General features: G+C 45.9%; 1 long non-coding RNA gene across 1 annotated transcript in view; it reads right to left on the bottom strand.

Annotated features, from left to right (window-relative positions):
• The window catches only part of LOC140394864 (uncharacterized), a 30304-nt gene extending 15085 nt beyond the window's left edge, over positions 1-15219 (bottom strand). Inside the window, exon 1 of the long non-coding RNA XR_011936051.1 lies at positions 14050-15219. This is a non-coding gene — a long non-coding RNA (uncharacterized lncRNA). The remainder of the gene's footprint in view (positions 1-14049) is intronic.
• Positions 15220-15701: the final 482 nt, after the last annotated feature.

Raw genomic sequence — 15701 nt, 5'->3', positions numbered from 1 at the left:
CAGATGTTCAGCCCAGGATCAAATAAGTTGTCAAAGCTTACGACACTTTGGTTCAGCCTTAGGCTTGTATTTTGTTTCATTCCTTTGCAAGATGTGGGTGTCGCTAGCTAAGGCAGCATTAATTGCCTATCACTAATTGCCCTTCAGAAGGTGGCGGTGAGCTGCCTTTTTGAACTGGTGCAATCCCTGTGGTGTAGGTCAGTCATTTTTAAATTCAGGGTCACGACCCGCGGGTGGGTCGCAGGCGCGTGTCGGGAGGGTCAATCAGTCGTGGCATTCGCGTTCATGGGAAGAAGTGCCCAACGGCATCGACCGGCTTTTCAAAAAGGCAAGTGTGACCTGCTTTCCGAATGCCACCCGTCTCACACATGCATGCCCCCTCAGCCGGATGTAGCAGTGCGCAGGCCAGGGACCCAGCGCAGCAAGCCACCTCCTCCGGACACCAGCGCGCTGTTCGAGGAGCAGATTGTTCAAAAACAATCGATGGGGTCTTCCTGCCAGAAGTGGCGGCAGAGAGCAGGTACACTGACGTCATGTGCTCTGGGTGCGAAATTACTGAGGAGAGATTCCTCCATTTTGTATCTGCCAGCAAGCAAGCAACAGGACTGTGTGAAGAACTGAAGATAGATGGTTTTGGAATACGGAAGAGAGGGCCAGAGACACAAACAGGCCAGGAGCTCACAACTGAATCTGCTGGAGAGAGCGTCACAGGAGAGTCCACGGCAGCACAGAGTATTGCTGGTGTGAGCTCCAAGATCATAGATGAACAATTCATACAGAAATGTAACACTGAATGACAAAGCAAGTGAGATTGTGAGGATCAAGCAGACTCACCTGTCGCATTAAAGGTAAGCGGAAATGGTAGGTCACGGATTTTGGGTGACGTGGGTCGAGAGGTTCATGGGTCAAGATGTTTGGGCGGTGTAGGTGCCAAAGGTCAGCAGGTATGGGTACCGGACGATGGCCGGGTGGTACAAACGGGTCCCCGGTCAAAACGATTGAAAAACACTGTTGTAGGTACACCACAGTGCTCTTCGGGAGATAGAGCCAGGATTTTGACCCAATGACAGTGAAGGAATGGTGGTAAATTTCTAAATCAGGATGGTGGGTGACTTGGAGGGGAACTTCCACGTGATGGTGTTTATGATTCAATAGATTGCAATGTAGATGTGCAAAGGCTTTTGCAAAGGGGGGTACAATAGAAAATGTTGTCTTTCTATTTGACAGTTAAACGATGTCAACAAAGGCCTTGGAGAGAGTATAGAGGAGATTTATTAATAAGGTACCAGAGATCATCATCATAGAATTTACAATGCAGAAGGAGGCCATTCGGCCCATCGCGTCTGCACCAGCTCTTGGAAAGAGCACCCTACCCAGGCCCACCCCCCCACCCTAACCCCATAACCCAGTAACCCCACCCAACACTAAGGGCAATTTTGGACACTAAGGGCAATTTAGCACGGCCAATCCACCTAACCTGCACATCTTTGGACTGTGGGAGGAAACCGGAGCACCCGGAGGAAACCCACGCAGACACGGGGAGAAAGTGCAAACTCCATACAGTCAGAATCGAACCCAGGTCCCTGGTGCTGTGAGGCAGCAGTGCTAACCACTGTGCCACCGTGTCGTCAATCATGTATGATTCACCTGACTGTCCCCAATGCGCCTCCATAAAATAGGAGCTTCAGTTATGTAGAGGGACCAGGGAAATTTATAAGTTTGTTCAAAATTATGAAGGGTCACGACAGAATAAATGAGGCAGGAGGCAGTAAACAGAGTACTCAGATTTAAGATAATTGATAAAAGAACAAGAGGGGGAGGTGAGGAGATAGTTTGTTTTACACAGCAAGTTGTTAGGATCTGGAATTCACTGACTGAAAGAGTGGTGGAAAACTGACTCAATAAAAAGTTGAGTCATACACTTGAAAAAGAAAATAAATCCTTGTTGTGAGGTAAGTACAGGGGATTGAGACACATCAGTTATTTTTCTCCAAGCGTGTATCAGAATGATAGGGTGGACGCCCTTCTCCTTTGCTGTTTGGTACTGAGGTTCTAAAAAACATGAAACCAATTTTGGTGTCACATGAATGGAAGAGAAACATAAAATGCTATAATTTGTAATTTTATATACTTTTTCAGCAATGCAGTTGTCAATAGTTTCCTTTGTTCAACAGTTCATTTGTAACAGACCATTAAAACCGCCCTTTTTGAGTGTTTCAGCATAAACAAATTACATGGTTAAAAAAGCACCCAGTCCTACAATCTAGAAAAACGGTCAAATGATTATTTTTTTTAGGTGTATGATCAAAGCAACTTTTCCATTCACTGTTGTAAACATGACACAGATACAATGTTCTACTAGATAATTAGATTTCCTGTTTAATGATAGTGAATAATATGATTTTTAAGGAAACTTGCAGAAAGTAAAATGTAGGTGGCGCACTTGCTTAGTAATAATGCAGGCTCACACACATTATGCAGCATGAGAACTGGTCCAATTAGTGCTAATTAGAGTTAAGACTATTTTGCAATCATGGAGAATTCCAGCATTGCAGTGACAATACAAGCACATCACAATATCATTGGATGTAAGACATCCAATTATCTTCATGCTTTCATCTCACTTTGTATCCTAAACAGTTTGCTTGGGTGCGATTTAATGGCCTCGTCATGCCCGACCTGTTGCCGGATTGAGGCCGTTGAATCACGCGAGAGGCCTCTGGATCTCACCATCACTGGGAGTGATCCAGATCAGCATATTAAAATGTCCATTAAGCTCATTTACATATATATCTGCACCGTATTCTCCCGGGGTCTGGGAACTAATGACCACACCAGCAAGGTCTCAAATGGGCGGCATTCAGTACTGGTCCACACAAACATGGACCAGTCGTAACGGCAACTGGGGGGAGTGGGGGGGGGGGGGGGGGGAGGTGAAGGTCTCCCAGGCCATTAGAGACCCCTAGATGGTCGGGCTTTGGGTAGGGTGGCACATTGACTGTCCTGCTGGCACCTGGGCACCCTGGCATCACACTGCCAGGCTGGTGGGGGAACCCCCAGGGTGCCATGATGGCAGTGCCAAGGTGCCCAGGTGCCAGGTTGCCCATGCCAGGAATCGAGTCCGGGGTGCCTTGCCCTTCAGAAATTGGGTTCAGTGTGGGGCGTGGGGGGGGTGGGGGTTGGTCTGGACGCCACAGATCGGATACTGAAGGAAGATCGAAAGATCAGGGTTGCCTTTAAAAATGGTGCCCTGATCCGCGAGTACTGCACTGATGAACTGAACTCGTCAGTGCAGGAAATGAAGTAAGTGCAACTTCAACGAGGTGATCCCGCAGAGGCAAATAAAACCGGCAAAGCGCGTTGAATAGCGGGGTGCTTCGTGGCGTTGCAAATGCAGAAAAACACCTCTCTAAACCCCTGCTCAAAAGTAGACTTTGATTTTATTCCTCCCATTAAATCACACCCCTTATTTGCTTAGGTGTCTACAGGCCTGCAACATTGTCAGATTGAAGGAGTTGAGTAGTGGCATGTTCTGTCTTTACCAACCATGTGCCAACACACTGTGTGACTGATGGGAGTTTTTTGCTCTTGATTTCACCATGCCATGGGCATCGCTACTGAGAAAATCACTGCCTAACAGTTGTCTAATCAGCAATCAGTGACTATATTTGTTAAGGAGAGCTCGGTGGGGAATCACACATCTCCCAGCCTGGTACTATACCTGACAATGGAAGATTAGAACCTGGGGCAAACGCTGTAGTTCGATGCTTGAACTAGGCAGATTTGAAATATTCAACAATGTTGTTCATTGACCAGCCAGTTTGGCTCATTAACTGTGCCTTGAAGGGCAGACTTAGCACCAGGGTTGGGATTCTTCCCAACTTCCCTCAGGTAACCACGAAAGCCAATACCCTAATGGAAATTGTCCCATTGGACAGGCGCAGCATGGGTTCATAAAGGGCCGGTCGTGCCTAACTAATTTAGTGGAATTTTTTGAGGACATTAACAGTGCGGTAGATAACGGGGAGCCAATGGATGTGGTATATCTGGATTTCCAGAAAGCCTTTGACAAGGTGCCACACAAAAGGTTGTTGCATAAGATAAAGATGCATGGCATTAAGGGGAAAGTAGGGACATGGATAGAGGATTGGTTAATTAATAGAAAGCAAAGAGTGGGGATTAATGGGTGTTTCTCTGGTTGGCAATCAGTAGCTAGTGGTGTCCCTCAGGGATCAGTGTTGGGCCCACAACTGTTCACAATTTACATAGATGATTTGGTGTTGGGGACCAAGGGCAATGTGTCCAAGTTTGCAGACGACACTAAGATAAGTGGTAAAGCAAAAAGTGCAGAGGATACTGGAAGTCTGCAGAGGGATTTGGACAGGCTAAGTGAATGGGCTAGGGTCTGGCAGATGGAATACAATGTTGACAAATGTGAGGTTATCCATTTTGGTAAGAATAACGGCAATAGGGATTATTATTTAAATGATAAAATATTAAAACATGCTGCTGTGCAGACAGACCTGGGTGTGCTCGTGCATGAGTCGCAGAAAGTTGGTTTTCAGGTGCAACAGGTGATTAAGAAGGCAAATGGAATTTTGTCCTTCATTGCTAGAGGGATGGAGTTTAAGACTAGGGAGGTTATGCTGCAATTGTATAAGGTGTTAGTGAGGCCACACCTGGAGTATTGTGTTCAGTTTTGGTCTCCTTACTTGAGAAAGGACGTACTGGCACTGGAGGGTGTGCAGAGGAGATTCACTAGGTTAATCCCAGAGCTGAAGGGGTTGGATTACGAGGAGAGGTTGAGTAGACTGGGACTGTACTCGTTGGAATTTAGAAGGATGAGGGGGGATCTTATAGAAACATATAAGATTATGAAGGGAATCGATAGGATAGATGCGGGCAGGTTGTTTCCACTGGCGGGTGAAAGCAGAACTAGGGGGCATAGCCTCAAAATAAGGGGAAGTAGATTTAGGACTGAGTTTAGGAGGAACTTCTTCACCCAAAGGGTTGTGAATCTATGGAATTCCTTGCCCAGTGAAGCAGTAGAGGCTCCTTCATTAAATGTTTTTAAGATAAAGATAGATAGTTTTTTGACGAATAAAGGGATTAAGGGTTATGGTGTTCGGGCCGGAAAGTGGAGCTGAGTCCTCAAAAGATCAGCCATGATCTCATTGAATGGCGGGGCAGGCTTGAGGGGCCAGATGGCCTACTCCTGCTCCTAGTTCTTATGTTCTTATGAGAGGGTTTGTTCTGACTGGCAATCATAGGGAAGCCTATAAGCATCGTTTGTTGGTAAACCTTTTGGCTTTTTTAATAAAGCGAGGGGAGTCCGACGGGTTTACTAAAAGACATTTATTTAGCAACAACATTATCTATACCAGGCCCGGTTACCCCTCACCGGATCCTCTCTCCTTTCTCACCAGCTCTACAGTAGCCATCGGCCTTTTAACGAATGCTGGGTAAACTACCCCGCCCACAGCACGGGAGCTCACAGTTCCAATGAGCACGGGGGAACACACACACCCAGCTGGGTGAGGCCCGCTGCAAGTTATTACACAGTTAGTTGAAGAGACTCCATCAGTATTTTTGCACAAAAACGCAACTCCGCAGCTTCGGCTGTGAGCAATCTGTATCTAAGCTGTCTGGATTTGCCCATCTAGAATATGTCCTTACAGGAGATAATGAACATTGAGGAAACTAGAACTCTATCTATGTCATTTTCTCAGTATACTGGTTTGGGGACTCAAGCATTTTTTTAAACAATATTTTTATTGAAATTTTAACATTTTGTATCAAAATGTTACAAATCACAGCAGTACCAACATATACATCAGAAAAATGCAAACAATAACAGTCACATGAACCTCCAAAACAGAAATGCTGACATAAACAATACCCCCTCATTAACCTTTCCATCTCCCCTTCCCCTCCACTAACAGCGAACTGTGACCAAATCTTTAAAGTGCAAAATAAAAAGCTGCCATCTACAATGGAACCCATCGATTGACCCCCTCACCGAGAACCTGACCACCTTGAGGTACAAGAATTCCATCAAATCACCCAGCCACGCTCCAATGCTGGGTGGCGTCCAGCTCAGCAATATCCGTCGTCGGACCAACAGCGATGCAAATGTCAAAGGGTCCGCCCCCAACTCCGGTTGGTCTGACACCCCAAATACAGTGACTAGCGGACATGGCGCTAGGTCAATATTCAGGATTGTCCAAGTTGTGCGGAAAAGGAACTCCTAAAAACCCATCAGCTTGGGGCAGGACCAGAACATTTGCGTATGGTGAGCAGGCGCTCTCGAGCTCCGCTCACACTTATCCTCAACCCTCTCAAAAAATGGACTCATCCTAGTTCTGGTGAGATGCGCTCTAAACACACCTTTAGCTGTATTATGCTCAACCTCACACAGGGTGATGTAGCATTCACCCTATGAGGGGACTCACTCCATACCTTCTCTTCCAAAATGGGTCGTAGCTCCTCCTCCCAACTGGCCTTCACCTCATCCACCGAAACCTGCCCTTCCCTCATGATCCGCCCATATATCCCAGGCATGGTGCCCTCCTCCGACCCCGCACACAAGAGTATCCTTTCCAGCAAGGTAGGCGGCAGTGCCTCTGGGAAAGTGGGAAATGCCCGCTGTACAAAGTCCCACACCTGGAAATATCTGAATCCTATGGGTTTCCCCCCTGAGCCTTTTTAATTCTCAGCTTCTTTGTTGACAATTTCAACATGTCCCCATCTAGAGAGAGTTCACTCCTCAACTCACTGGGTTTGAGCACCAAAGCCCTGACAAAATGGGTAAAAGGGATCATCTCTAGCTCCGCTGGAGTAACAGTTGAAAGAGTTACCCTCGTATACGTACCACTGCAACATGGGGAGTAAGGGCCTGGGGCGGCAGAAATCAGTTGCAGCCCACTTGGCCTGCCTTGGCGTATCTTGCCTGCCAAGCTTTTATGGGGACTGATTTAGAAACAATCAATGCTTGTATTGAACGTGATAAGAATGATGCCACCACAATTAATCATTCACCTGAGGAAGGAGCAGCGCTCCGAAAGCTAGTGACATCGAAACAAACCTGTTGGACTTTAACCTGGTGTCGTAAGACTTCGTACTGTGCTCACCCCAGTCCAACGCCGGCATCTCCACATCATGACCACAATTAATCTAACTGAAAGCACAGGCCTCCTTTAAGGGTTGTGGAACCAATGAAATGGGTCTTATGTGCATTCACAAGAATCTAATAATTAATGGCCGATTTCCCATAAACTCCCGAGCTCCGCGTGTTCTTCCTGCAAAGGAATCAATCACCCTGTCACCAGATTTGGTAAAGATGTCAGTAAGTTTGATTCACCTGAGGAAGGAGCTGCGCTCCGAAAGCTAGTGATTCGAAACAAACCTGTTGGACTTTAACCTGGTGTTGTAAGACTTCTTACTGTGCCCACCCCAGTCCAACGGCGGCATCTCCACATCACAGTAAGTTTGATGGTGCTCGTGCCCGTTTTAATTTGCATATTACTCACCTACATTCTTTGCTCATTCTGTCCTGGTCTAAATTGGAGAGCACCTGTTTCTTGTAGTCTTCATTGACAGAATGCCACACAGATGGTGTGGTGTTCTTGACTGAGCTTGTGTTCTGTTTAGTCATGCAGGTCTTAGTGTGCCATTGATAATAAATTTGTAATCCTAAAATAAGCAGTGTTGGTCGGCAATGTGTGCCAAAACTCAGGGATAGTTGCCAGTCATTGGCCCACACACGTATCATTTGCTTTTGTAGTGTAAAAAGAGATGCTTTTTAAAAAAATGTCTGGAGCTTTCAAATGCTGCAAACTTAGCATGGGATTAGCCAAAGGACTGGGAAAATGCAGTCAGATGTCTATTTGACATTTTAAAAAATTACCCAAAATTTAAGATATTTTTGGAAAGAGTGGCATGTCAAAACTTTTTGTCTTACTCTCATCTGGACAAACACAAGAATAGCAAATTTCAAACAATCACAACAATTTATACTACAGGAGAAAAGGGTGCTGATTGGTTGGCAAGTCAACTTGAATTGGCTGAGACATTGCCATGGAGAAAGCAGCGTAGGCTCCTCAAGCTCCCGGGTAATTCAAAAACGTTGCAAGGCTTGAACATATTTCTTTTGTATGTCTATAGGGTATATAGAACGTACAAATTTGACTGATTATCTTAAATTCGTTGTTAATATAGCTATTAACGCACTCAGGATTATTCAGCATGTGCACATCTAACAGTAAACATCTTGTTATGGATTTTACAAGCCTGGCTGCTTGAATGCAGTTTGTACTCTGTCTATTACAAAAAAACCGAAGGAACATGATGTTTGATTCAATCAGGTAATTGGATATACAGCCTGCATACCTGGCATCACATCGACACTGAAATTTATGCACCACATTGCTCAATTGTGTGACAAGCAGAATGCCTTCTTGGACTGATGGCAGAATCCTGTCAGTGGAAAATATTGCTTGCGTAGCCACCACAGAGTAGCTATCCTGCCAGGCAGCGGCTATCCTGATTAGATTATTGTTCGCTGCGTAGCACACACATGGGTCAAAGACCAATTCGGACATTCAGACCCGAAAAGTGCCGTTTACTTCAAATTACCCTTGAAAAGCAGAGCATCTGAAAAGTGTGGATTAACAACAAGCAGGGAATCCATTTCATACAGCAGTAGAATTCCACTGCATATCTTCGCCAGTCTGAAAAATAACTTGTTGTATTGTGAGGCAAGCGATGAGGCAGCAAGTAACAAAACAATGATTTGTTTAAGTAAGAACTATATAAACAGAACAGTACAACTACTACACAGGTCTTGTTTCTGTGATTCCCAAGCTAACTCTGACCAAACCCTAACAGCCAGGCCCTCACCTAAATACCTGATACACTAACGTTCACATGCTCCGTGCCCATGGGCTCAGGGTATGTCATGTGGCCTGTGAAGGATCGCCCCTTAAAGTGGCCACGCTACCACATTCCTCCCCCCCTTAGGATCCCTTACAGATCTCTGAAATACAAAAATGAAAAACTCTTATTTACAGTTATATACAGACAGAGGGTTACAGTAAGGGAGCTCAAAACAAAGCTCATAACGTAAGTGCGTTCCTGATTCTTGCTGAACATCTCAACTTAGCAACTGGCTTTGCCAGATTGGAAACATCCAAATCCTAAGCAAGGGCAGGCAAATCGGTAGAATCCAAAATAGGGCAGTACTGACCACCTTTCTAATTCTCCTGATCAGTCCCTTTGAGAAGATCTCGGTTCTATCACCACTGACTCGGCAACTGGTACACTGGTAGCTGGGAGTGGGTCTACCTGTCCCTTTGCGGGGACGGCAGTTTCTCTGCTTCTCAAATGATCAACATGTTTTCCAGCTTCACGGCCCTGTGGGACTGTGACATTGGACACTGGTCCAGTCTTGGCAAAAATCCTCCCAGGTAATCATTCAACATTCAAACATAAACAATGATTTACTAAAAAAAGTAAGAAAAAGAGTTAAGGTAAATTACAAAAGAAAGCTAAGGCAAAATATCAAAAAGGATAGCAAAAGCTTCTATAAGTACATAAAAGGGAAGAGAGTAGCTAAAGGTTGGTCCTTGGAAGATGAAACCGGAAAGTTAATAGTGGGGATCGCAGAAATGGTGGAGATGCTAAATCAATATTTTGCCTCCATTTTCACGGTGGAGGATACTAGTACCATCCCTATAGGAACAGGTAATTCATAGGGAATAGAAAGGGTGAAAATTAGAACAATTATCATCAATAGGAAACAGTACTCAACAAATTATTAGGATTGAAGGCAGACAATTCACCAGGACCTGATGGCCTACATCCTAAGGTGTTAAGGGAAGTGGCAGTGGAGATAGTGAATCCAATGGTTATAATATTCCAAAATTCCCGAGACATGGGAAAGGTTCCAGCGGATTGGAAAAACGCTAATGTAACGCCCTTATTCAAAAAAGGAGGGAGACCAAATGTAGCATTTTACAGACCAGATAGTTTAACATCTGTTGTTGGGAAATTGTTAGAATTCATTATTAAGGAAGTAATATGTGTGGTGGCCAGGCATCGACAAGGAGATCTAAACTATGGTCAACCGATGCAAACAGTATCATACTCAACACAACCTTCTCCCTGCAGCAAGTTTGCATCCCTGGGAGTGGCCGGGCAGCCATGGAAATGGTTCCACATCGACTTTGCGGGTCCCTTTTTTGGTGAGATGTTTTTGATTGTAGCAAGCGCCCACTCGAAGTGGGCGGATGTTCGGCCTATACGTTCAACGATTGCAGCAGCACTTTGGACAAGCTGCGCCAAATTGTTGCCATTGCAGACCTACCTGTGGTGATTGTCTCAGATAACGGTACTGCCTTCATAGCCAAAGAGTTTCCGCACAGACATTGACCCAAGCCGGGAATCGAACCTGGGGCCGTGGCGCTGTGAAGCAACAGTGCTAATCACTGTGTTACCGTGCCACCCACTTGTGACACTAATAAAGATCATTATTATTAACTACCTCCATGACTACCCACCTCCACTACCCTTCCGACAAACGTCCAAGAACTCATCTGCTGAATTCCTGAGTACCACCCCAGCTAAACAACCTGACTACACTCTCCATGCCACACTGACTACCTGACCACCCACTGACCCACCCCATTGTCCACCTGACCCCTACTGACCATTTGCACTGAATAACACCAATGACCACCCCAAATCACCACCTCCACTATCTACCTGACCACCAAGGATCACCCCTACTGACCATCTGGCCACCACTGACCACCCTCACTGAATAACACCAAAGTCCACTCCCACTGACCGCCCCCACTGGTCACCCCAATGAGCACCTGATGACCACTGACCATTCCCACTGACCATTCCCACTGACCCTCACTGAGTGCTTCCAACTAACCATCCCCACTGACCATCTGGCCCTACTGACCACACCCCACTGACCACCCCATGACCATCTGACCACCACTGATCGCGGCGATTCTCCAAGTGTAATTGGCCGAATTCATGACGGCGTGGGTCTCTCATGGTCCCACCCATCGGGAACTCGGCATGGCAACTGCGGACTCAGTCCGCGGCCGCCCTGGTGGGGGGGGGGGTGTCTTAACGGGGGGGGCCTCACAGACGGCCAGACTATCGATCGGGGGCCACGAACCGCGGGCGCGCGCGATCTCGGGGGGGGGCCTATCTTTTTGGTGCCAGTCCGCGGTGTCGGTCCACCATGTCGCTTCGGCCGCCGCCGTGCGCATGCGCGGACCCCCGACCGAAAGTGCAGAGCCCCATATCGGCAGCCAGAGCTGCAAGGACTACTAGCCCCCTCCAGGTAGCAGAATCACTCTGGACTTTCTTCAGGAAAGTCCAGAGTGATTCGCCCGTGTTTTCACACTGGAGTGGGGACATAGCCCCATTATTGGAGAATCCCACCCAGGGTATTGTGTCCTGGTTCAGGAACTAATTCTCCCAATTATAACATGTTCCGATGAAAAAAACGATTCCAATTTACGACATTTCATATTACAACGCGGATTTAAGGAATCAATTGTGTCGTAGGTCCGAGGACTGCTTCTCCGGTTTATATTAATTTCAGATTGAAAGCAAAATATAATGATGCTGACTTTGACAATGTACTGAGACTTCTGCGCAGAATTGAACAGGTGCAAAATATTCTATTATCTTGATGCAGTAGATGCTTGGGCATCATAGTATTCAGCTTTAATATCTCCAAACAGTACCACTATGTCTTCAGTTGTTGGAAGCATTCTAGAAATTGTGCTTGGCATTTAACTGTGTGCATACACAATGCTAAGATCATTTCTAAACCTTGGGCGGGATTCTCCATTGCCTGACGCCGATATGGTAACCGTGATCAGGCAGAGAATGGGCTCCGATGCCCAAGTCGGGACTGGCGCTGGTTTGACACCAGTCAGCCATGCTCCGCCCCCCCACCCCCCCTCTGAAATGGGGTCATCGCTCCGTGTGCCATGTTGGCGCACCATCGGAAGGCCCTCACGCGGTGCCCCGCCCCTGATGTCCCCGACCGTGTGGGACACCACGGGGACCCGTGTCGCTGGCTGGGGGAGCTTCTGTGAGGTAGGGGGGACTGGTGGGGGGTGGCCTGTGGTGTCGTGGATGGCGGGTTGCGTCCATGCACAGCCAGGGACCCACCGATTCTCCGGCCGTTTTCGGCACGGGAGCCAATATATTCATGTATTTAATTGTCTTAGCTTAGTATAGTCTTGTTCATGTGTATTTGTCTTTACTTTAATTTAATAAATAGTCTTTAATAATTGTTACCCAACAATTGGGCTGCTTATTCTCGCTGGGGTTACACTTGGCTCTTCACACCAAAACCAAACAAAACGATACACCCCCACAAACCAGTGTTCCAAGTTGGGATAACATCAGCATCCTTCCTGACACCAAGGTGGTGCTATCGTGCCTCAGCTTTACATTCTTTAGCTCTAAGATTGGAACCAGAGTGAAGTTGCAACAGGAAAGAGAAAATGCTGGAAAATCTCAGCAAGTCTGACAGCATCTGTAGGGAGAGAAAAGAGCTAACGTTTTGAGTCCGATGACTCTTTGTCAAAGCTAACAGACAGAGAAAGTGGGAAATATTTATACTGTGGGGTGAGAATGAAAGATGAGCAACACTCTGTACTCCAACTTTCAAAAAAGATTCAAAGCATAACTACAAATCGTAAAAATGCAAAGTAAAAATAAGGAACCATGAGATATGATGAAAGGGCAGAAAAATGGGGTTGAAGTGGAAGACCATCCACAACGTTATTGAACTATGGATCGGGCTCGATGGCCGTGTGACTCCCTCCTTCTATTTCCCGCTTCTTCCAATCTGCCCTTACGTTTATATTGGAACAGCTGAAAATGCAGAGTGAACACCCGTCACATAATTAATGCACTGGAAACCAGGTAAGTGCATGACTGAGAAAGGAATATAAAGATACTGCGATAGAATAAAATGAAGCAAGGTGGGGATAGTGCTCACGTAGAGTATAGACTTGCTGGGCTGCATGGCCTGTTTCTATACTGTAAATGCTATATCATATCAAAAAAGTGTGGAGTGATACCCAGATTATATTGCAACTGACGCTATTGTAAACATAGCATTAGCCGAAGGATTGTGCTGCTCTTCCTCAAAAGGCAGTGGAAGCAGACTCTTTGAATATTTTTAAGGCAGAGCCAGATAGATTCTTGATTAACAAGGGGGTGAAAGATTATCGAGGGTCGACAGGAATGTGGGGTTGAAGTTACAATCAGATCAGCCTTGACCTTATTGAATGGTGGCGCAGGCTCGAGGGGCCGAGCGGCCTACACCTGCCCCTAATTAGTAAATTCATGTTGAACCTCATGCTATGTGATGCATCCCGAAGTCACCCCCCCCCCCCCCCCCACCCCACTCCGCTCACACAATCGCTGAGCAAGGTTTCAACTCACTTCTCTCGACTGGCGTGCACGTGGCTCACTTCTCCCTCACACACGCGGGATGTCAGCACCCCCCCCCCCCCCCCCCACCCCACTCCGCTCACACAATCGCTGAGCAAGGTTTCAACTCACTTCTCTCGACTGGCGTGCACGTGGCTCACTTCTCCCTCACACACGCGGGATGTCAGCACCACCACCCCCCACCCCTGCCCAGTGAACAAGATGTGATGAAATCTCATGTTACAGGCTGCATATCCTGTTCCAACCATGGCTGGTCGCAAATTCCACTTGCTGCAATTTCCAGACCAGAACCCCAATTTGGTTAAGATCCTGGATTGGAACCCAACGATTTGGTAAAATTGTGAGAAAACGTTGCTGCGCCACAGGAGTGATAACGCTGACCAGCAGACATATTTTATATTGAAACAAACTTTAATTTGAACACAGAATTAAGCACATTAGCAATAAAGAAAGAGCTTTACAGTTAACAAGTACAACATCTTAGCTTGCTTCCTGGAAGCTGCTTGTGCATTCCAATTAGGCAACCCAGATATTTCAAATACCACTTACGTATAAAGTTAACAGGGCAGTGTGGTGGTGCAGTGTTTAGCACTGCTGCCTCATGGTGCTGAGGACCTGGGTTCAATCCCGGTCCCGGGTCACTGTCCGTGTGGAGTTTAGACACTCTCCCTGAGTCTGCATGGATCTCACCTCCACAATCCAAAGATGTATAGGGTAGATGGACTGGCCACACTAAATTGGAAAAAGTAGAAAAAAAGTATAAAGTTAACAATCAGGTTTTACTTGCTTATCTTGGTGCAGAGTCCTTGGAGAGGGAAATTGTTTTAAAGACCGAGTCCTGGAAGAAAAAATGTTTTTCCCGATAGATCTGTCCCCTCTCATTAGCTACACCAGCTGCACTCAAAGCACACAGCATCCTTTTGTCTCTTCTTATAATAATTGTTACAAGTTGTGACTTGAGATTTGTTTAGCCAGTCTCGAACTGTTACACCATTACAGTAAATCTCTACCTATAGACAGGTAAAATGGCTTTTAATATCTATTAGCAAAACACTTCTCCTGCAAAAATCACTGATTACCTCACTTTTACTCACAGCTCTAGCAGACATACCGTCTGTAAGCTTTTTAACTGTGGCTTCAATAACTTTACTGCAAAAATACAAACTATAAAGTTTGAACATTTGTTAAATTCATCATCCTGTTCCCACCAAGGCAATCCCAAACTCCACTGGCTGAAATTTCCAGTTCCCACCATGATAGTTGCAAACTCCACTGGCTAAAATTTCCTGTTTCCACCTTGGCAATCCCAAACTCCACTGGCTAAAATTTCCTGTTTCCACCTTGGCAATTCCAAACTCCACTGGCTGAAAATTCCAATTCCCACCATGGTAGTTGCAAACTCCACTGGCTAAAATGTCCTGTTTCCACCTTGGCAATCCCAAACTCCACTGGCTGCAATTCCCATTTGCAGCTTTCTCTGACACTGCTTTATTTCTCATTTTAGAACAATTTACAGAGTGCATGTTCATCCTCGGCACTTTCTCCAATCCCTGCCGCCTGTATTTCTCAGATCCCATTGCTGAATTCCTCTTTCTTTTCATCTATCCTCTCTCCTCTGCCTGTCTCCTTTCCTCGCTGCCACTTTCCCACTCCTGTCTCTTTTCTTACCTCAAATTACCTTCTCCCATTTCACCTCTCCCTTCTCCCCTATTATTCCCTTTTACCTCCTCTCCCTCTTTCCCCTCCTCCTGCTTTCCCCCTTTTCCTTTCCTGAAAGGTACTTTCTCCTCCTTTCCCCCTCTTCATTCACCTTCCTCCTATTTGCCTTCTCCCCCTGCTGTCTTCTCTTTGCACCTACATCGCTGCTATTTTTTTTTACTCGCACAGGTTCCTCTGGAAATTCAAAATTAATCTTGACAACTTGTGTTCCAGCACTGGCATTGGATGAGTATTTCACATTTATACCTATCTATAATCTTAATAAAAATCTTATTCTCTCCACCTTTCTTCATTTGTGCTCCTGTCAAACTTGCATTTACCTGAAGAGTATTGGTGTGATTCCCTATCTGCATTAATATGAAACTTGGCTCATTATTCATTAATTTCTGATGAAATGTCTTTGCCATTTGCACAACAGAATAAAATACTCATGAAATTCACCACTTTCATACATTATATAGACATTCCTCTGACTATTCTGT

The sequence above is a fragment of the Scyliorhinus torazame genome, chromosome 18 (genome assembly GCF_047496885.1).
Source record: "Scyliorhinus torazame isolate Kashiwa2021f chromosome 18, sScyTor2.1, whole genome shotgun sequence".
In the NCBI taxonomy this organism is placed as follows: Eukaryota; Metazoa; Chordata; class Chondrichthyes; order Carcharhiniformes; family Scyliorhinidae; genus Scyliorhinus; species Scyliorhinus torazame.
The sequence above is the reverse complement of the archived record's forward strand: the minus strand, read 5'-3'. Positions and strand labels throughout refer to the sequence as shown.